The sequence below is a fragment of the Mus musculus genome, chromosome 14 (genome assembly GCF_000001635.26).
Source record: "Mus musculus strain C57BL/6J chromosome 14, GRCm38.p6 C57BL/6J".
NCBI lineage: Eukaryota > Metazoa > Chordata > Mammalia > Rodentia > Muridae > Mus > Mus musculus.
In genome coordinates, this window is record NC_000080.6 from 76,033,175 (window position 1) to 76,055,512 (window position 22,338).

At 42.8% G+C, this 22,338-nt stretch overlaps 1 long non-coding RNA gene across 1 annotated transcript; it reads left to right on the plus strand.

Moving 5' to 3' along the window:
- Positions 1-310: 310 nt before the first annotated feature.
- On the plus strand, positions 311-21,198 carry Gm36477. Its single transcript, XR_383602.1, has 3 exons — positions 311-367; positions 18,551-18,637; positions 20,678-21,198. It is a non-coding gene; the product is annotated as a predicted gene, 36477 (long non-coding RNA).
- The last annotated feature ends 1,140 nt before the right edge of the window (positions 21,199-22,338 follow it).

A 22,338-nucleotide genomic window follows, 5' to 3' on the forward strand; every position in this document is an offset into this window, starting at 1 on the left:
CTCTTTTTTTTTTTTCCTTCTTCTTCAGATCATAAGGATGCAATTAAAATCCCTGTGCCTGGTGATTTCTGCCAGAGACATAAACAGTACCTGACCCCATGTGATCTGCCGCATGAATAGAGATCAGGATTTCATCTGAGAGCAACTCGATTTCAGATGGTTGCTAAGGAGACTATTGACATCTCTGTGCCCCGTGTGCCCTATTGCTTGGAAAGAATTACAGCGGCTTTGCCTGTTACTCTCCCAGAGAGAAAAACCTGAAAACTCATTAGGGAAGCCAACATTTCGAGATTCCACTGGTCTCTTTATTGTTTGGAGCACTGCTGGCCATGGAGTGGAACTTGTGGGCATATTGACATCCAAACGGGTATGCTTTCAGGATTGACAGCGTAGCTTGTTAGAGAAAGGAAAGACACAGGGGACCAAGCTCTGGGGACCAGATTCTCTGACCTGGAGTTTGGCATGGGCCTGTTGCGCGATTCTATTCTGTTTTGTTCAGAGAACTCTGCCTCCTGACATCTGAATGCAGACCAAGCTGCAGTCTTGTTTCTAACAGATTTATCAGTGATGCTCTGGTGTCACATTAAGGAAAATAAATTAAAAAGCCCTTCTCCTTGGTGTCATTAACCAAGGGTAATTCCAGATTTGAATTCCCTACTTCTGCCCCTCTGTGTCTTCCAGGGTCCCTTTCTGTCTGTTGTATGAGTCTAAATCTGTGGCTGCCTGAATGCTATCTTATGAATCTGTCCCTGTGTCTCTGTCTCTGTGCCCATGTGTGTCTCTAATACAGGGCTTTGCCCTCTCTTTTATTGAACAGTACAGAAGCATCCCATAGAGAAGGAACAAGAAAGGCTTTACAAGAATCTTGAATAGTTTTACAAGAGGTGACGTCATTGTCTCCAATTGACCTCAACTGACTCAGATAACTAGCAATTTAATGCTTTCAAGCAATATTCATAGGTTGCATCCAACATGTATAAAGGATTCTCTCTGTCTGTCTCTGTCTCTGTCTCTATCTCTCTCTGTCTCTGTCTCTCTCTCTCTCTCTCTCTCTCTCTCTCTCTCTCTCTCTCTCTCTCTGAGGCAGGGTTTCTCTGTGTATCTCTGGCTGTCTGGGAACTCGCTCTGTAGACCAAGGTAGCCTTTTACTCAAAGATCTGCCTGCTTCTGCCTCCTGTGTGCTGTGATTAAAGGTGTGTGCCATCATTCCCTGCTAGAGGATATTCTTTTTTTTTTTTTTTAAGGTTGCTGTTGTCCTAGTTCCTGTTTTCAGCAAATGACTATCACAACATACAAACAAACATTACTCATGGGTCAGGAGCATAGAAAAGTATATAAATTGAAAATACTGCTATACCTTGTAAGGGGCTCCCAGACCTTAGCACAGCTGAAGTCATGACGGGAGGGAGTATTATTCAGATCAAAACATTCAGCATGTAGACAGCACAACCTGCCAAGACAAGAACAAAGGCCTAATCCATCAAATTCCATAGTTCTGGGACAGTCCCTAAATGTACTAACCTTTGGTTTTGGCTTCTCTAGTTCTTCTTCTGGGTAACTGTTCTTGTTAACTGAAGTATGTCAAACTTGGATATGGTCTTTGTGCTCAGAAAGACTTTAGGCTCCCCAACTGGGATACACAGTGTAGTCTCTAGCCAGCTAATAAGGACTTTCTATTGGCTTAAACCTATGTGTGAGTAGTCTTCTGTGGTGGATACCCCTCAACATGCAACCTTTAGCTTAGGTTATAAAGTTGATTGCATGGGAAGATCCAGGCAAGAATCCTTGGTTGTTGTTTTGATAAGGGCAAGTTAAACAGAATACACAGTAGGCTGGCAGTCTTAAGTGACCTCAAAGTATTATTAACTCTGGCTGTGAGGTTCAGCAAAAGTTCCAGTCTCTTTGAATGCAAGAGATACTTTCATAATTACACAGCTCTCCACCTAATAAGCTGGATAGCTCTGGGCAAACATCCTCTCTAATCCTCGGTTTTCTTTTCCTGAAAGCAGAAAGCTACCAATGTTGTTTGTGAAGATTAAAGAAGATAATGAAAACAGCTGTCGAAAGCATCTTGTAAATTGCAAGGTGGTGCTCAGCATTGCTAGCCATATGGCTACTCCAGGGGACAGATGATAAGGAATCTAGCAACCTGTACACTTGTTAAAGGGTCCCCGAGGATCAGCCCTCATCCCAGGAGACAGAGAAGGAACGTGGATGAGTAAGGGGAGAAATGGAGCTGGGAATGGATACAAGAGCCTTCACCAACCTCCTGGCGAACTCTGAAGTTAGAATGTCTCTTCAATTGTCTTGAGTGAGGCAGCCTTTTCTCTCTCTGACTAACGTTGATGTGCAGCTAACCCCCATCATTCATATATTGGGGTTCTACACACTCCAGTAGGATGTGTTTGGAGATGAGACTTTGGGAAGTAGATTTAGATGCAAAAGGGTGAGGCCCCAATGAGACTCGTGTTCTTGCAAGGAGTGAAAAGACCCTTGCTTCAGGTCTCTCTTTCCTAAGGGGACACACTGGAGAGGCAACTATCTGCAATGGAGGAAGAGGACCACACTAAGAGTCTCACCATGAGCTGCAGCAATGACTCAGTAGAAAAGAGCATTGGCTGCTCTTCCAGAGGACTTGGGTTTTGTTTCTGGCACCCACAGAGCAACTCACAAACATCTGCAATTCTACTTCTAGGGGATCCATCACCCTCTTCTGGCTTCTGTAGGCACGGCATACACATGGTGGACAGACGTAAGTGAAAGGAAAACACTCATATATATTGAAGAAAAAAGGAAGCTGGCAACATTGGCATGCTGACCTCTGAAGTCAGCCTCTGGAATAGTGAGAATGGTTTACTGTACAAAGAACAGGTCTAATGGTATTTTTATTATAACACCTTATCTAAAATACAACCCCATCCATAACAGATGCACATTGTTCTAGGAAGGGGCATGAACTTTATCCAGAAATGCCTAATCGGGCCTGGGGAGATGGCTCAGCGGGTAAGAACACTGACCGCTCTTCCAAAGGTCCTGAGTTCAAATCCCAGCAACCACAGGGTGGCTCACAACCATCTGTAATGAGATCTAAAGCCCTTGTCTGGTGAGTCTGAAGACAGCTACAGTGTACTTATACAAAATAATAAATCTTTGGGCCGGAGAGAGCAGGGACTGAGTTAGCGGAGTTGACCAGAGCAAGCAGAGGTCCTAAAAATTCAATTTCCACCAACCACGTGAAGGCTCACAACCATCTGTACAGCTACAGTATACTCCTATACATAAAATAAATAAATCTTTAAAAAGAAAAGCCTGATAAACTGAAGGTGACAGGTGGGACACATTACATACAGGGTAGATCAGCATCCTCCCTAGCCAAAACAAAAAAAACCCAACCCCTCCATCTTATGCAACATGCGCGGCATTGACTTTTTTCGACATTCTCCCCCTTCTACCTCTCCCCCCTCCACAGCTCTCTCCCTCTCCAAGGATGTACACACATTTGGTATGTATGTGTGTAGGGGGAGTGTGTGTATATGTGTGTGTTTGTGCCTATGCAGATGTGTGGGAGGCCAGAGGTTGATGTCAGGATGTCTCCCTCAATAACTTCTCCATCTTATTTTTTTGAGACGTAGTCTCTTACTGAACCCTGTTTGGTCCAAGCTGTCTGGCTAGCAAGCTCCTGGGACCCATCTATCTCTGTTCTAGCCTGTGCCTGTTTCTGGAGTCAGAGATCCATGTCTCCACGGCTAGCTTTTATATGGATGCTAGGAGTCTGAACTCAGGTCTACGAGCCATCTCTCCAACCTCAAACAGTACTTCTTAATTCTCTTTTCACTTGCAAGATACACAGAACTACAGTTCACAAATATTAGCTTTGGTGCCCTTTGCATCAGAGAGTTCATATAGAGGTGGTGAGCAGTGAGGTAACAGGCTACTCCTTCCTTGAGGGCATCCCTTCCACGGAGAATTAATTGATCTCTTTCAAGTCCTCACTGTTTCCCTTATGTAACAACATCACGTTTAAGGTGAGGAGCGCTGAGACGAAAGGATGGACCATCTAGAGACTGCCATACCCAGGGATCCATCCCATAATCAGCCTCCAAACGCTGACACCATTGCATACACTAGCAAGATTTTGCTGAAAGGACCCTGATATAGCTGTCTCTTGTGAGGCTATTCTTGGGCCTAGCAAACACAGAAGTGGATGCTCACAGTCAGCTATTGGATGGATCACAGGGCCCCCAATGGAGGAGCTAGAGAAAGTACCCAAAGAGCTAAAGGGATCTGCAATCCTATAGGTGGAACAACAATATGAACTAACCAGTACCCCTGGAACTCATGTCTCTAGCTGCATATGTATCAGAAGATGGCCTAGTCGGCCATCAGTGGAAAGAGAGGCCCATTGGTCTTGCAAACTTTATATGCCTAAGTACAGGGGAACGCCAGGGCCAAGAAGGGGAGGGGGAGGAGAGAGGAGGGGAGGGCATGGGAGGACTTTTGGGATAGCATTGGAAATGTAAATGAAGAAAATACCTAATTTAAAAAAAGAAGAAAAAGGTGAGGAGCACCATGGTAAGGTGTGCATTTTACAAACATTCTGTACAATTAAAGGGGATTAGCCAAGGCTAGAAACAGGGAGACAATCGAAGGACTGCCAGTTAAATGTGGCAGATATAGCACATATTTATGTCCTCTTCTTTCAAATTCCTACTGGAAGGATCTCACATAGAAGAGCAGGGGAAACAGCACGGGAAGAAAGAGTCCGGTGCCATTTTCAAAGCTGGTAATAGAAGAGAGCAAGCCTGGCTGTGGGGCAGGGCACATGTCCAGAATGCTGAGCTTGGGTGTCTGACTCTGAGTCTAGCCCGTGAGTCTGAGGACAGCCTAGACATTAAGGCCTGAACACAAGATTGTCCTCAACAGGCATCTATACTGAAGCTTTGCTCTCCAACTATTGAAACGGCTGTGGGAGGTGAAGGAAGTGTCACGGACAGAGGTTTGGTTGGAAGAAGTAGTAGGTCACTGATGTCATGCCTTTGCAATTGCACCGGAAACTGCAGAGTTCGCTTCCATTGCTTCGGATTTCTCTCTGTGGTTGTCTTTCTTTTGGAACACAGGCTCACTCTATTTAATCTGGGGTATTATCTGAGTTTTCTCATCGCTATCTCAGGAGACCTGACATAACCAGTTTAGAGGGCTTGTTTATCTTGGTTCACAGTTTCTGAAGTCTTGACCCCAGAGTCTCTGGCTTCATAGACTCTAGACCCATGATGGAGCCATATCCCATGGCAGCAAGAGCCTGTGCAGAGTCTGTCATGGTAGGTGAGAAGCAGAGAGGAAGAGGAAAGAAGAGAGGAGGGGAAGGGAGGGGAGGGGAGGGGAGGGGAGGGGGAGTTGGGAACAGTTTCAGTGCATGCAGAAGGAAGAATTCATCAATCTTTAGCTGCAAGTAATGCAACTAGCCAAAGCCTCAGTATGCACTGCCTTGCTTTTGGTTGCAGTAGAACATGATTGCTGGCCTTGGTTCAGATGTGCACGAAGTTGTTTTTCTACTCAGAAGTCCTTGCCATACGTTAGTGCAGTGGTTCTCAACCTGTGGGTCTCGACCCCTTGGTGGATCAAAGAGCCCTTTTACAAGGGCCTCATGTCAGATAACAGTAGCAAAATTATAGTTATGAGGTAGCAACAAAATGATGTTCTGGCTGGGGTTCAGCACAACATGAGGAACTATGTTAAAGGGTAAGAAGTAGGGAGGTCGAGAATCACTGCATTAGTGATTTCTATATGTCTTATGGTCACAAGTGGGTCTCTGTACCATATATTATTTGCATTAGAAAAGCAATAATTAAAGGGAAGCTTTGTGACAGTCTTCTTTTTTTGAGACAGGGTCTCATGAATTCTAAGCCAGTGTCTCATGTATTCTAAGCCAGTCATGAACCGCCAAGCATGTCCTTACGATTCTTGTGTCTGTACTGCCTAAGAACTGGGATTTCAGGCATGCACTACCATGTCCAGTGTATGCAGTGCTGGAGAGCAAACCCAGCCCTGAGCATGCTCAGTAAGTGCTCTACCAAGGGAGCTATACCCCGACTCACTACTTATATTCTTATTGGGGAAATAAGCAAGTTTCAAGGTGTGTCTGGCAGACTTCTGTTTACAACTCAACAGTAGGAGACAGTACCTGAGGCTGAGCACCTGACTCTCTGAAATATAACCCACGCTCAGTGATCAGGGAACAAGGGAGCAGTTGATGTGCGGGTGCCTGACAGTGGTAGCCACAGAGACCTTCCAGAAGGTGAGTGATTTGCTAGAAAGGCCTAAGTGACAGAGGAAAGCAGGGTGCAGAGGTGAGCAGGCTGGAATCACTTGCAATTGTGTGAGTGTGTGCTTTCATGTTTGTGGAGTGTGTGTGTATATGAGTTAACATGTATGTGGAAGCCAGAGGACATCCTTGTCAACCGTGTGTGTGCTTATTGCTTTCCATTCTACCCCTCTTTTTTTTTTTTTTTTTTTTGTATTTAAGTCAGGGCCTCTCATTGAACCTGGAACTTTCCCAGTACGATATGCTGACTGGTCAGTGAGCATCAGGATCCACCTGTCTCTGCCTTTACAAGCACACAACACTATTCCTATTTTGTTGTTGTTGTCATTTTTTGTTTTGTCTTTTTAGATGTATTTACATTATGTATATGAGTACACGGTAGCTGTCTTCAGACACACCAGAAGAGGATATCAGATCCCATGACAGATGGTCATGAGTCACCATGTGGTTGCTAGGAATTGAACCTCAGAACCTCTGGAAGAGCAGTCAGTGTTCTTAACTGCTGAGCTATCTCCCCACCCTTGCCTCCCTTTTTTTTTTTTTTTTTTTTGTTTTGTTTTTTGTTTTTTGTTTTGTTTTGTTTTGTTTTTTTTTAACATGGATTCTGGAAACTGAATTCTGGTCCTTATGCTTTCAAAGTAAATAGTTTACCAACAGAGCCATTCCCACAGATCTGCAATGGAAACAGGACCAACCAACCAACCAGTCAAAACCAAAAAACCCCTGACATCAAACTCCCTAGGAGTACACAGGTAACTAACTCTCTGTCTCCTAATCCACTCTGCCAGCTCAGCCTTGTCTCCGTCCCTCCCTTTATGGGGAAGAAGCTCTTCATCTGGCACAACAGATTCCACAAAAGACAGGAGTGAATATCTAGGTTGCATATGGGACAGTGCTATCCCAGCATGCCAGTAGTCATGTCTACCACCCAGACCGGAGTCTAAAGAATCCCTGTCTAGAGAAGGGGAACATCCAAGTGACTCATGTTGGTCACTATCAATTTATGTTTAAAGTTAATGAAGAAGAAAACTTGGTGAAATAACTCGGCCAAAGGCTTAAGTTTTGAGGAAGCCAAGTCAGGCCCTGGCTTACAATAAGCAATTCCCCTAACATTTGGTATGATTACTCTTAGCATTTTAAAGTATTCCTACTGGTATTTTTATTTGTTTTTCTGTCATTTGTTATGACAGGATCTTGCTATATAGCCCAGGATAGCCTCAAATTCCTAATTTTTTCCTATCTCAAAACACTTGAGCACTGGAATTACAGATACGCCACCACTCCTAGTGTATACTGACTATCCTAGTGACTAATAATGCTAAATATACTTTCAGGCACTTATTCACCATCTTATTTTGTGAAGCACTTGTTCAAGTATTTTGCTTTGTTGTTGTTGTTGTTGTTTGAGTGTCTTGTATAGAGTTTCAGTATTCCTGATATATTCTAGATACAAATCCTCATCAAATATGGGCTCTAAAAATATTATTTCTGTCTGAAGCTTGCTTTTTATTTTCTTACCAATGTCTTTTGAGAACCAAAAAGCCTTGGCTCAGTGAGATGACACAGTGTGTAAAGGCTTTCGCGGCCATGCTTGACGACCCGAGTTTGAGTCCACTGAGTTCCCAAATCTACTGTGAGACTCAATTCCTGAAAGTTGGTATCTCCACACACAAAATAAATAAATAGGATAAAAATTGAAGACCGAAGTCTCTTTCATTTGTATGAGGTCAAGCTTTTACCAAAGCTTTATACCTTCTACCTTCTATGTTATACCTTATACCTTGTGGACTGTCTTTTAAATATCTGTCTACAAAGGGCCATTAAGATTTTCTCCTATGACCTGGATCGGGTTTCACACACCTTTGATCCCAGGACTCAGGAGGCAGGTGGATCAGGTGGATCAGGAATTCAAGGCTAGCCTGAGCTATGTAGCAAGATCCTGTCATAACAATAACAACATCATCATCAACAACAACAACAACAACAACAACAACCTACAGGAATAGCTTAAAGAGAGTTCATGCCAAGTATTAAAAGAATTAACACCAAAACTCACATATGGCTACATAGTCAATATACCTACCTGCCTCTTTGACAAACATGTTTATTTCTTTCTCATTATCAGATGACTAGTAGAAGGTTTAAGATCAAAGAATTTGTCTTCCATCTTTGTTCTTTTATAAGATTGTTCTGAACACTTTAGCTTCTTTGTAGCTCATATAACTTTTAGAAACAGTTTGTTCATTTCTGCAAAAGAAAAAAACCCAACACTCTGCTTAGATTTTAAATTAGAATTGCATTGACTCTATGCATTATTTTTTTTGAAGATTTATTTATTTATTTTATGTAAGTACACTATAGCTGTCTTCAGACGTACCAGAAGAGGGCATCTGATCTCATTACAGATGGTTGTGAGCCACCATGTGGTTGCTGGGATTTGAACTTAGGACCTCCGGAAGAGCAGTTTTTAAGGAATTGTTTTCCTGGTTATACTAAGCCTTCCAATCAATAAACAGGATGCACCCTCTCACTATTTATGTCTTTCTCTTTCCATTTTTTGACATAAAGGTCTTGAACATACTTGGATACTTACTGTGATTCTAGCTGGTATGAATATAGCTTTCTAGTGTTGAGTGTGTACACGGCAAACTCTGCTAATCCCTGCAAGATGGACCATGGGTAACACATCTCTCATTTGTCCCTGTGCTCAGGAATTGCTGCCTCGTGCTCCCCACGCTGAAGGTCTAAACACCATCCTCCCAGAGTCGTCTTTGCTTTTTGTTTCTTTCGGTTGTGTTTGCTTGGGCAGAAGGGAAAATCTGACCACGGTTACATCTTTGTCTTGACAGTGGAAGAAGTCACCTAGACTTTTGGTGCCTCTCTGTAAAGTGCATGGACAACTGGGGCGAGCTGTGCAGTGACGCTGTCTGTATTGTGCAATTGGGGATCGCTGTGCAGTTTTCTCAAGCTCCCAGCATAAAGATAGAGACTTAAACAAATAGCACAGAGGGGAATCCTAGAGAAAGCTCCAGGTATCTTTATTACCATTGTCAGTTTACACAGCACAGTAAATACAGAAAAATATCTACCATGAGCAAATTCTAAGATTCTGGGAAAGGGCAAGGGCTGAGGAACAGGCCCCAACCAAAGAAAGGATGAGACAGTTTTTTTTAAAAAAAATGTTATTTTAGTTTGTAACAACCACAATGGAGGCAGGAGACAACAGACCATTGCTTTCAACATTCCGTAGACAGAGCTTCCAACCTGGAGATCTGGCCCCCATCCTAATTATCAACAATTTGGTGATAAAATTCTGTTTCAGCTTCATAAAATCCTCAGAGTCAACCTCATATGCACACTTCCTCAGGGAGGCTTTGGAGAGTTTGCTCCAAAATTGGCTAGAAACATACACAATAAGTGGAAAACTTGAGATTAGGAAACAGGGACCCCCTCCCCCAACAAACAAAGGAAAGGACATCCAAAAATGATAGTGTTGGCAATGAGTTATTTGGGGGGGTAGAATTAAAAGTTAACTAGGGAGAAGAATGCAAGAGCAAATGGTATGGGGGGGGGGCTTCAGCCTGTCTTCTGCTCCTGTTTTATGCAGACCTCCCCCCACCTGCCTCCCCAGTCTCTACCAAGCCCCAATGTATCAGGTGCTCGCTCTCTCTCCAATCTTTGCTGCAGGGTCACATTGCCCTGCTTCCATGTGGATACTCAAACCTTCATGAGAAAGAGAGAAAACAACACTGCAAAGTCACACGGAACCCTACCAGCATTTATGACCCAGACGTTTTAAAGGTCAGGGAACAGATGAGGAACAGAATATGGTGGAAGGAACCAAAATATCCAACACATCCTCCCACTCTTACTAATCAAATGGATTGTACTGTCTCAAGCTTTATGCTTGTAAGATTTAAGGACACATTTTGGCAGCTGAGTATGGGATGCTGCAAGTATAAGACGTTAGGGATGGAGGACTGTAAATCACGATAACAGCCATGAATCGGCTTTGGGAAATATGCAGGGAGCACTTACAAGCAGTTCATGGTGCTTCCATTTGTGCGATTGCTTTGGTGAAATTTCATCATCGTGATCTAGGGGCTTTCAAGACCCGGGGCTTTTACATGAGTCTGCTACAGCTGGAGAAAGGCAGCTCAGGGCTTCAGAGATGACAACCCTGCCAGCTGAAGAAGCCCTTGTCATTCCTTTGCTTTGGACAGTGACAACTGAGTAATTTAGTGACATTAACCCAGAGCTAGGGTGACCACAAGAGCAACTCAGGCAACCAGTGCCATTCAGAACGGTAACCACAGTTAAATACTCAGCCAAAGTTGACCATAACTGGAGCATTTTGTCATGTTTCTGATGCACTGTTATGTTCTAGAAAATCTATGCTGTTACTGTTTAGCTTTGACCTTGCCTCTGTCGATGTATTGTCTTAACACTTGGCCAGTAGACATTCCGCGGGTACATTCATCTGCTGCTTCCATCTGCCGGGTGTGTATTTCTCCCCTCTCTCTGCTCTCCTTTCCTCCCACTCCCACCCCCACATTTTTTTATGTGGTGGTTTTGATTAGATTTTAATTTAGACCACAGATTTCAAGATGTGAAGATAAGTTATGACTAATCCAGAAGAGGAATACATCCACCCGACACAGGCATGGACATAGGGACTCCTGTGACCCCGTGCTTCCCACTGTAGGGAGACAGGGACAGTTTTTGTCTCTACAGAAGACATTTGTTTTATATCCAGTAGGGATTTTGCTGTTTGGAAATTAAACATGAGAAGCAGCTTGGAGACTGACCTATGACTGTTGAAACTGTAGAGTCTCTCCACCCTCACCTAGCATGGCTTGCCATGGTCTATCCTCTGCCTGGGTATGAGGGGCACTTTAAGCTTCCCTTCTGAAATGAACTCATGTGGAACCTTGCTTTTGACATGAGGACTCTGGAAGGAGGCTGCAGGGGAGGGGAGGGGATGAGAGGGGCCGCCTAGCCACAGTAGCCAAGCAGAGATAGACAGCCGCTACTTTGCAAGCCTCTTTAGTTGGCACAGCTTGCTTTTGTTTGTGAGCATAGATTTTGCTGCATGCCTTTGCCACTCTCTGAACGTCTCTGAGTTCTTTATGATCTTTAATAGATGTCTTCCTACTTAAACTAGCTAGCGGATTCTACGTTCAATAATTTACAGCCTGACCAGTATAGATTTTTTAATCTTGTAACATGGTGAGTCCTTTACCTGCATTATATGGTTTAATTACAACAGGGCCAGAGACAGGTGTTTTATTTATTTCTGTTTTGCAGATTGAGGAAGCCACTTTTATAATCTCTTAAAAAGATGGGGAAAAGCTTTGAGATCACTAGAAACCTCTTTTTAATAAAAAGTTGCAGCAGTAGTACAAGGAACTATTACTATGTGCTATTTGCCCATAGTTTCTAGAAACTGGCATCTTAGCACATTTGTGTTATTTTCTATTATTTATCTATTTTTCTATTATCTCCATATATCTGCCTATCATATACTTATCAATCATCCATCTATCTATAATCTAAGTACCTATGTAAATAACACATGCACATATACATATATACATATATAATTTAATCACATATATGTAGTATGTTTATATGTAGCTATACATACTATTTACTAGGTGATGTTCAGGTCACTGGGGATATGCCTTTGAAAGGGTTGTAGAATCCTGATCTTCTCCCCATCTTTCATAAATAGCGATCAAGTTCTACAAAAGAAGCATGCTTCAGGCTGGGGATGGTACTGGGCTTAAGAGCACTTCCTGCTCTTGCAAAGGACCCAGGTTTCATTCCCAGTAGCCATGTAATGTGGCTTACTACTCCCTATTTCTCCAGCTCCTGGTGCCTGTATGCACATGCACACACACACACACACACACACACACACACACACACACACACATACACATAAATAAAAACAAGATAAATTAAAAACAGAAGTACATGTCTTTTGCTTTGTATATGTGTGTGTGTGTGTGTGTGTGCAAAGAGTCTCAACAATAGAGAAGAAGGCATACTGAAAGGTAAACAACTGTGTCTTCTAATCCCTTCACCATAAACAATTATCAACAATTTTAAGTTTTAGGACTACAAAACTCTGCTCAAAAATAGTATTTTTATTTCAGGTTGCCCTGGTAAATTTTTGAAACTTTCCCTACAAACCAGGGCTTTACATAGAATCTGAAATTTGCAACTGACCATTGTGTGCCTAAACCTTGTTTATCCCAAAGAATCACTTTGATGAATAGAAAGAAACAGTATACTCATCCATTAGTACCAGCAGTCCAACATGGACATTCTGCCAAGAAGAAACATTTGCTGGAGGTTCCAATGGGTCAGAGGCATGGCAGGATCCAGAGCCCTCAGCACAGGGCAGAATTGCAGGTGACTCAAATCAGGCTGCTTGAGTAAGTCTCTGGGGACTTGTTTAATTGTGTCACAACCTCAGCACCACCTCTAGCCAGAACTTTCTCTTTTGTGCTGCAAATAGGATGGCCCTTAACCACTGGAATTTGTTAAAAGTAAAACTTCTTCACCGTTGAGATATAAACTATTGGATACAAATGTTAAAATATTACATTCAAAGCTGCAAGAAAAAAATATTGAAGTACAGAGAATGTGATATTGGTTATTCTAGTCACAGAAGATAACGGTTTTAGTTTGAACATGTTATTTTTTTTAATTTATACTCAATGTACAAAGTGATGGGCTACATAGTAAATTTTTTTCTCAGTATAGCATGTCCTTGGTCCATATTCACTCTCCACCACCCTCCATCACCTCTCCTCCCTCCTCCTTCCCCTGCTCCTGGTTCCTGTTCCTAACACATTCCCCTCCTGTGTTCTTATCATTCATGTGTGTGCACGTGCAGCATACGGAATTATTTCTTTTGCTGTGCAGAAGCTTGTTAATATCATATAATCCATTGATTGACCCTGAAGCTTGTTAATATCATATAATCCATTGATTGATCCTGAAGCTTGTTAATATCATATAATCCATTGATTGATCCTGAAGCTTGTTAATATCATATAATCCATTGATTGATCCTGAAGCTTGTTAATATCATATGATCCACTGATTGATCCTTTGCATTATTTCCTTAGGCTTTGGAGTCTTTTCCAGAATGTCTTTTATATCTTGAAAGGGTTTCTTTCCTCAAACACTTTCAGAACTTCAGGTCTTACTTTAAGGTCATTGATCCATTTTGAATTACTGTTTGGTAAAAGATAGGGATCCAGCTTCATTCTTTCACAGTTGGATCACCAAAGTCCTTAGTACCATCAACTGAAAGGCTATTTGTCCTCTAATGTATATTTTGACCTTTGTCAAAAATTAGGTAACTGTGGCTGTGTGGGTTTATATCTGGGACTTCTTTATTTTTTTAAACAATTTCTTTCTTTCTTTCTTTCTTTCTTTCTTTCTTTCTTTCTTTCTTTCTTTCATGTACATGGGTACACCATTGCTCTCTTCAGACACACCAGAAGACGGCATCAGATCCCATTACAGATGGTTGTGAACCACCATGCGGTTGCTGGGAATTGAACTCAGGACCTCTGGAAGAGCAGTCAGTGCTCTTAACTGCTGAGTCATCTCTCCAGCCCAGAGACTTCTGTTCTATCCCTTTGGTCTACATGTCTGTTTTTGTGTGAGTTCAATGCTGGTTACAAGTGTTACTACAGCTCTACAGTATAATTTGAGGCCAGGTATTGAGTGAGATGCTTTCAGTGTTGCTCTTCCTGCTTGGCATTGGACTCTGTGTGTGTGTTCACATGTTTACATGTGTGCGCTTCTTTAAAAGCCTAGACATTAAGCACATTCCACGGTGAGCAATGGACAGTTGTACTTTGTGCCATAGCATCCCTCCAGAATTGCTATTACTGTGAACTTCAAAACATTACTGTATTTTGGAAATAAAAACTTTACATAATTAGGGTAAAATAGTGTCAGGCTAGATAGGATGAACCCTCAGCCTAAGATTAGTGTCTTTTATTGTTGTTGCTATCATTATCATCATTGTTATTTTATGTCTATTAATGTTTTGCCTTCATGTATGTCTGTGTATCATATGTGTGTGCCTGGTGCCTGAGGAGGCCAGAAGAGGGCATTGGATCCCCTGGAACCGGGGTTACAGATAGTGATGAGTTACTATGTCACTGCTTGGAATTGAACCTACGTCCTCTGGAAGAGAGCCAGTACTTTTAACTGCTGAGCCATCTCTCCAGTCCCAAGACTGGTATCTTTAGAAGAGATAAATTTAAACATAGATATTGAGTAGATTGTAGTACCATGTCTTCAAGCTGAAGAACACTAAACACTGTCAGCGGTCTCCAGATGTTAGAAAGAGGTAAAAAAGGACCATCTCTTATAGACATCAGAGGATGTGTGCCCTGCTGACACAGTGGGACACGGACTGGGTTTCTGGCCTCTGGAACTATAAGAGAATAATTTATTTTGGCCATCTAGGTTTATGGGAATTTGTTCTGGCAGACCCGAAAACCAATACAACAATGCAACCTTATGCAACTGGGCTTTGGGCAACTGAGTCATTTTAGCTAACATTTTCCAACTGCTTTATCAACTTGAATTTTAAATTATTGTTGCATTGTGGGAAATAGCTGGCAAGATTACAAGCATTCCCTCAGGAAGCGCTAGCTTGATACAGACCTAAATGAGAGCCAAAATGGAGAACAGACACTAATATTGTCCAAGCATCTATCTCATACCATGCCTGTCAGAAAGACACTTAAACCTAAATTGGATAAGAGCTTTATTTTTAAATAATTTACTTAATTTATGTGTGTGTGTGTGTGTGTGTGTGTGTGTGTGTGTGTGACAGCATGTAGGTATGTGCATTACATGCATGCAGGAGCCCATGAAGGTCAGAAGAGGGCAGTGGATCTCCTGGAATGGAGTTACAGGTGCCTGTGAGCTGCCCTGTAGGTGCTGGGAAGTGAACCTGGGTACTCTGCAATTGCAGTAAGTGTTTTTAATTACTGAGTTCCAATTTCCAGCTCCAATGACTTTATTTTTAACATTTGTTTATTTATTTATTTATTTATTTATTTATTTATTTATTATGTGTGTGTAGTGTTTTGAATATTCTTGGCCCAGGGAGGGCACTATTTGGAGGTGTGGCCTTTTGGAGTAGGTGTGGGCTTGGATGAAGTGTGCCATTGTGGGGGTGGGCTTGAGACTCTCCTCTTAGCCATGTGTGAGATAGTCTTATCCTGTCTGCCTTGGATGTAGATGTAGAACTCTCAGCTCCTCTAGTTCCATGTCTGCCTGGATGCTGCCATGCTCCCACCTTGATGATAATGAACTGAACCTCTGAACCTGTAAGCCAGGCCCAATTAAATATTGTCCTTGTAAGAGTTGCCTTTGTTATGGTGTCTGTTCACAGCTGTAAAACCATAACTAAGACAGTGTGTGTGTGTGTGTGTGTGTGTGTGTGTGTGTGTGTACCTATGTATATGCCATGACCCACATATGCTGTTTAAGGATAACACATGGGATTAGGCTTTCTCCTTCTACCAGGCAGGTCCCGAGGGTCATATTGAGGTTATCAGACTTGGTATCAAGTATCTTTAGCGACTGAACCATCTTGCCAATCCTGAGTAAGAGCTTTGCAGAGACGTGTATTGTGGTACACAATGGAGAGAACTGAGAATATCAAAGAGATAAAACATGGGAACCCTGGGGGTTGAAGAAATGATAGAGATTAATAAAAGGAAGAGCACACAAGTGTGTGTCTGATCTAAAAGCTGTACCCACTCAAGGAACTCATGGAAGGACCATGGGCTGGCTGCAGTGCCGATATGTGACAGGAGAGAAAGTCAGGGGATGCAAACACAATGCCTCCGGGATGTTTATGAGACAATAGGAAAAGATGATTAGATTTGCATTTTTGGAAAGATCACTTGGGCTGCACTCAGAGCACAGCATGTATGAGTCTTAGTAACCGCAGAGGCTCGGAGATTCGGACTGTATAACCCATATTCCAGAACACCCCAGACTGCACACAAGGTCCCCCCTCTTTGGAGAGAAATAAGAATATCTGTTCAAGTTACCAAGATGAGTGTAATATTGTGGGAATCTGTCTGGACACCAATAAGAGTGGAGGAGAGGAAATGTCACTGGTGGACCAGAGCCAGGACAGCTCCTGAAAGATTTGGCCCAGTTTTGATCTCATTTTATATTCTAAAACTACAAAGTGGGATGAACAAGCAAGCAAATGGGACTTTTTCCAGAAGCATACATGACAGCTATTGTGGGGGTTCTTGTTTTTCAAAGGTATGTGCTACAGTTAATAGGGGGTAAGCTTTGTGGTTGGGTTGCTATGAGCAACGACTTATTGTTTTAGCTATTTCTCCGGGTCAGTCTGTTCCAGGTAGTAAGGTGAAGTCATGCTTAACAACAAGAGGAACAATCGGGGCTTTAAGCAAATCACTGAGCAGACCAACAGATCAGTAATTAGTCTTCTCTACCGTATTCTACTTCGGTAACTAAAATAGTTACTAAGGTCGTTGGATTCTGTCAAGATTGTGGTTTGGGGATAAAGTTTTGTCCTTACCATCTCAGGTGATGGGAGCTCATCAGGTCAGGTCTACCTTGGCTTCTAGTAGAATATTATGTTACACTTATGTGTTTAGATGTAGGGTGATAGGATTTATACACTGATACAGGTGACACTCAAGAGCCTATCCTAAGCATTTTTCTGGCCAGAAGGTGCATTTCTGAGCATGCCTTGCAATGTCTGCAAGGCTCCTTATGTGTCACAATCTAACCATTTGCTGATTCTTTTCCTAAAGACAGGGTTTCTCTGTGTAGCCCTGGCTGTCCTGGAACTCTCTTGATAGACTAGTCTGGCCTTGAAATCAGAAATCCACCTGTCTCTGCCTCCTGAGTGCTGGGATTAAAGGTGTACTGCCCAGCTCATTTGCTGATTTATTGCCAGTCACCACCTGGTATTTTCCCACCATTTCACTACCTTAGAAGTACATCTGTGATTCTAAAAGAGACTGGTGCAGACTTGGTGCTCCTTCCCCATGCCCATCACTGTCTTAAATCATGTGTTTAAACCTACATGTTGCTGTAATAATAATCTGTATGCTAAGTTAAAAGGCTTGCAGGTGGTACAGAAAGAAGGCTGGTCACAATTGGCTACAGCGAACGAGCCGGGTACCACAAAAGACATCTCACCAGTTCCACCAGAGATCTGATCTATGTACACCTACATCATGCCCAGACCCTCAAGCCTCACTAGAAGGGTCCCTGCCTAGTTCTGTTTACTATCCCTTCTTATTCTGTTTTTGTCCTTAACCTTTGACCCATGTTATGATTTCTATTCTCCACATAGAGATATAGACTTCTAAAATTCGAAGATTAGAATTACTTAGTAGAAGAAGAGGGGAATGAAAGAAAATAAAACTTGAGACCTGTGATTCATGTAATTAATGTCAAATAGCCCAAAGAGTTGTTTGTGAGCTTTGAAACCTGGGGCTGAGAACATAGCAGAACAGGCCAGGACATGCCTAGGCAGGGTTGTTAAGACATTCCTGAAGCTGCTTGGCCATAAAGATAAAGAGAGATAAAGAGAATGACATGCCAGACTGGCCCAGCGCCTCCCTATCTCCTGTCTTTCTGGCCTAAGTTAAATGTTAACAGGCTGCTGATGTTTGAATGAACCAATCATGTGAAACCGCGCCAATTCCTCCCCCAGCCCCAGCCCCAGCCCCTTTTCTATAAAAACCCCTAGCTTCCAAGCCTCGTGGTCGAAACCACTGTCTCCTGCGTGAGATACGTTTCGACCCGGAGCTCTGCCATTAAACTGCCTCATGTTTTTACATCAAAAAAAAAAAAAAGAAGAAGTACATCTGTGAGTACTTGACAGAGCTTCATAAACCAACTTCCTAAAAGATCGTTCTGATACATATGTCTATCAACAGGCAATATCTCAGCCTCATTTATTTCTATTTGATTTTTAAAAAGGTTATATTGGGACAGAGTGGCATATATCTTTAGTGCTAGCACTTGGGAGCTAGAGGCAGGCAGATCTCTGTGAGTTACAGGACAGCCTGGTCTACATAGTGAATTCCAGACTGGGCAGAGCTATATAAAAAGACTGTATCTCAAAAAAATTTAAAAAAACAAATTTTTTTTAAAAATTAAGTTTTTAAAATTTTATTTCAGGTGTTGGACAGAAGTGTTTTCCCTTGGCTTATCAAGGCAAGAGTCATGTTTCAGTGCAATGCATGAGTGGGCTCCTCGGGCTAAGGGGTGAGTACCATCTGGAAAGGGTTGGACATGTTAGCCTTTTATTACTGGAACAAATACTTGGGAGCCAACCAACTTAAAAACAGTAAAAGTTTCTTTTGACTTTCAGTTTTGTCGTGGCGTATTCACCAGAGGAGACTACTCAGACATGGGTTTAAGCCAATAGAATGTCCTACTAGCCAGGTTTCAACTACACTGGATGTTCAAGATTCCAGTGTAGCCCCGTGCCTTTCTTGGGATGAACTTTTGAGCACAAAGACCTTATTCTGGGTCGACATACTTCAGTTAACAAGAACATTTAGTCAGAAGAGGAACTACAGAAGCCAAAAAAGCAAGTTTAGTCCATTGAGGGACTTTCCCAGAACTCTGGACTTTGATGGATTAGGTCTTTGTTTTTGTGGTGGCAGGCGGTGCTGTTACATGTTGAGTTCTATGGCCTGAACGGTAGTTCTATCGTCGAGTCAGTTGTGCTAGGATCGGGGGCCTGTTCCAGTTTGAGAAGTTTCAGTGCTTGGTCAGTTTGGTCTGCTGCTTTGAGGCCTTTAGTGAAGCTACACTGTCCTGTTCCTGGTGGAAGAGATTGACATGTGGTGGAGAAAGTTGCTCACTTCCTAATAGCTGGGAAGCAAAGAGAAGAAGGAGAGGTCAGAGTTCTACCCTTCCCCTCAAGAACATGCCGCCCAATGATATAGCAACTTCCCACCCAGTAGTCCTTACTTCCTAAAGATTCCAACATCTCTTCATAGTGCAAAAGTTGGGAAAGTCTTCAACACACAGGCTTTGAGAGATCACTGATGATGACCCAAAGCCGAGTACCCAAGGAAGGATAGGATTCTTGTTTTGCTGAGCTTACATTTCAGAGTAAGTCCTAGGGCAGAATGACAGAAGCGGGTAGGAGAGTAGGAGTTGAAAGATGGCATGGGGACTGTGGAAGGAACATTCCAGAAGCTGATGCCACTGAGGGAGCCCAGTTACTGTGGAAGAAAAGGATCCGGAAGGGAGAGCAGCACTTTCCTCAGCTTGTTGAACCCCACTCTCCTTGTGTCCACTATGCCTCACATGTGTATTTAACTTAACCTGCTATTAGAGATTCAGGCAGTGCAGCGTTCATGAGTTGTTTCAACAGGGTGAGGATGAGCCGGGGGAAGCCAGGATCAGGGGAGGGGCTGCCGCTGATGAAGCAGTTTGAAAGTACTGCTCTGGGTCCTGGGAAGGGAGCAACCTGAATCTGTTTTTCCCGTTTGTTTGTTTGTTTGTTTGTTTGTTTTACATCTTTTACATTGAAGCCCCCAGTTCCCCTTCACACAGTCCCTCCCTAACCCCCATCCCCTTCTCTCCCCGCTCCCCAACTGGGCTGCCTTGTCTGAATCTGTTTTTAATCTCAAATCACAACCCTGTAAGCAAGTGTCAGGGAGTGTAGGGAGATTCGAACATGAAGGTCAATTCTATGATTTTAGTCATACTGTTTATCATAATCTTTTTATTCATATAGAGAGAGGGAGCACACACATACAAGCATAGAGGAGAACTTGTGGGCATTGGTTCTCTCTTCCAACCTTGTAAGTCCCGGGAACCGAACTCAGAGTCGCCAGGCATCAAGCGCTTTTAACCACTGAGCCATTTCCCTGGATCTTCCCGCTTCAGCATCCATCAAGTTAGTCCTGGAAGGGAGGTCCACAGGATGCAGCAATTGCTGTGGGGAGGCCAATGTTCAGCTAGTCACTAAAAGCTTCCTTTGGGCAATTTAGATAAACCCTGGAGACCTCTGTTACTCTACCTGGTTTTCTGTTAGAAGCAGTTGGGTTTCTTTGTAGGATGTATCAAAGATCCCTCTGAAAAGCTCATGTCATCTTTAACTCACTCCTGAAATGCTGTTGAGCTTAAAGCTTGCTCACATCTGAGCAAGTGATAAATTGTGTCTCTTGGAAAAAAAAAACCAGCCCAATGATTTTGTTGTTTTGTGGCTCAGGAGAAGGAATTGGGACGGAATGAGCCGGATATTTATTCATAAGGTTCCAGATAACTTGTTTTGGATTCTTTCAGAAGGCAGGGGAGCGGCAGTAAACGAGAATAATGTCTCCGTTTCAACAGGCAAGCCGACATGGAACAGATGGCGAAGACGCCAGCCACAAGACTAATGTATTCATATTTCTCTCTTATTGACTCATTGTAATTAAGGCCTAAGTGGATTATGAACATACAAACAAATATCTCCCACCTCGGATTCATGCCTGGCATGCTGTGAAGATGACTGACATCCTGCATATTACGCTATAGTGGGGGAAACGTTAATAGGTAATTCAGAGTGATAGAAATCGAAGTGTCAACACAAAGGAAGATGAGAACAATATTGGCCTTTAAAGATTAGGAGTAACTAGGGGAGATTAAGAAGCAGAGAGGCCAAAGTAGCCATTGTGTGCCAGACACATTGAGGATAGAGAATAACTTCCGGGACATGGGGGAAAGCAGATGGAAAAATAGAAGTCTGTTGCTTTTCTCCCCTGAGATCTTTTCTTCACATGTGTAAAGCTGCTGTTTAAACAGGCCCTGAGACCTCACGTAAGAATTACCAGGGTTTTTAACTTTTCAATGGCTGTGAGTTGTTGTCACCGTCTCCCACGCAGCCCAACCATAGCAGGGGCTCAGCTTACTTAGATAGGAAAGGAATGCGTGATTGGTTTCCAGTTCTCCATGCCTGGAGAGAGCAGCTCTTCAGGCAAGACCCCTTGCCAGGAGGACACGGGTCCGTGCTCAGGGCTCAGAAGCCTGGGGTATGTACCCAGGATAGGACCTAGAGTCCTGTGGGACAGCCCAGAGCCCAGGAGTTCCACCAGGGAAGACTTGAAAGTCCTGTGGGCTCCACCTCCATCTTGCAGCTTGGCTGGGAACCAGGGTAGCAGAAGCTGTGTATCAGGGCACTCACAGGCAGGATGCCAGACAAAGTTTTAAGAAGGAGTCTCTTCCTGGATAAAGGGCCAAGGACTTCATCTAGAACATATCCTGCAATCTCTACCTCCTTGAACAAAGATGAATTATTTTCTGTTCTGAGATTGACTGTCTTCCTCTGTTAATTCAAGTGATGCCACTATTGTCCTAGAGACCTGGTGGAGACAGAGGAGATGCATACCTTCACACAGGTTCTCATGCAGTCACTGAACAAACATTACTTAGGTTTTTTGGTATAGATAGATAGATAGATAGATAGATAGATAGATAGATAGATAGAGATAGATAGATATAATTTTATACATTTATACATGCATACAATATATTATTTTGATCTGTTTAATTCCCCATTTCTCCCCTCCAATTTCTCCTGGGTTCTACCCCAGCCTGTCTCAACTTTATGTCCTTTTTTGTATAACCCACCAAGTCCAATTAGCTCTAATCATATACCCATACAGCCATATAGCCATATACTCATACCCATATACCCATATACTCATATACCCATATACCCACATGCTCATATACCCATATACCTGTATACTCGTATATCCATATACCCATATAGCCATATACTCATGGGTGTGGGGTATAGCCAACCTACCAGAAAACATATCCCTTGAAAAAAGCCTATGCTCCTTCCTCTGGCAGCATCAACGGTAAGTAGCTCCTTAGCGGTGAATGGGTCAAATGTGCTCCTTCCAAACCCATGCTGGAAGGTTGGCTGTCTTGGTCTTGCACAGCTGCTGTGGATTCAT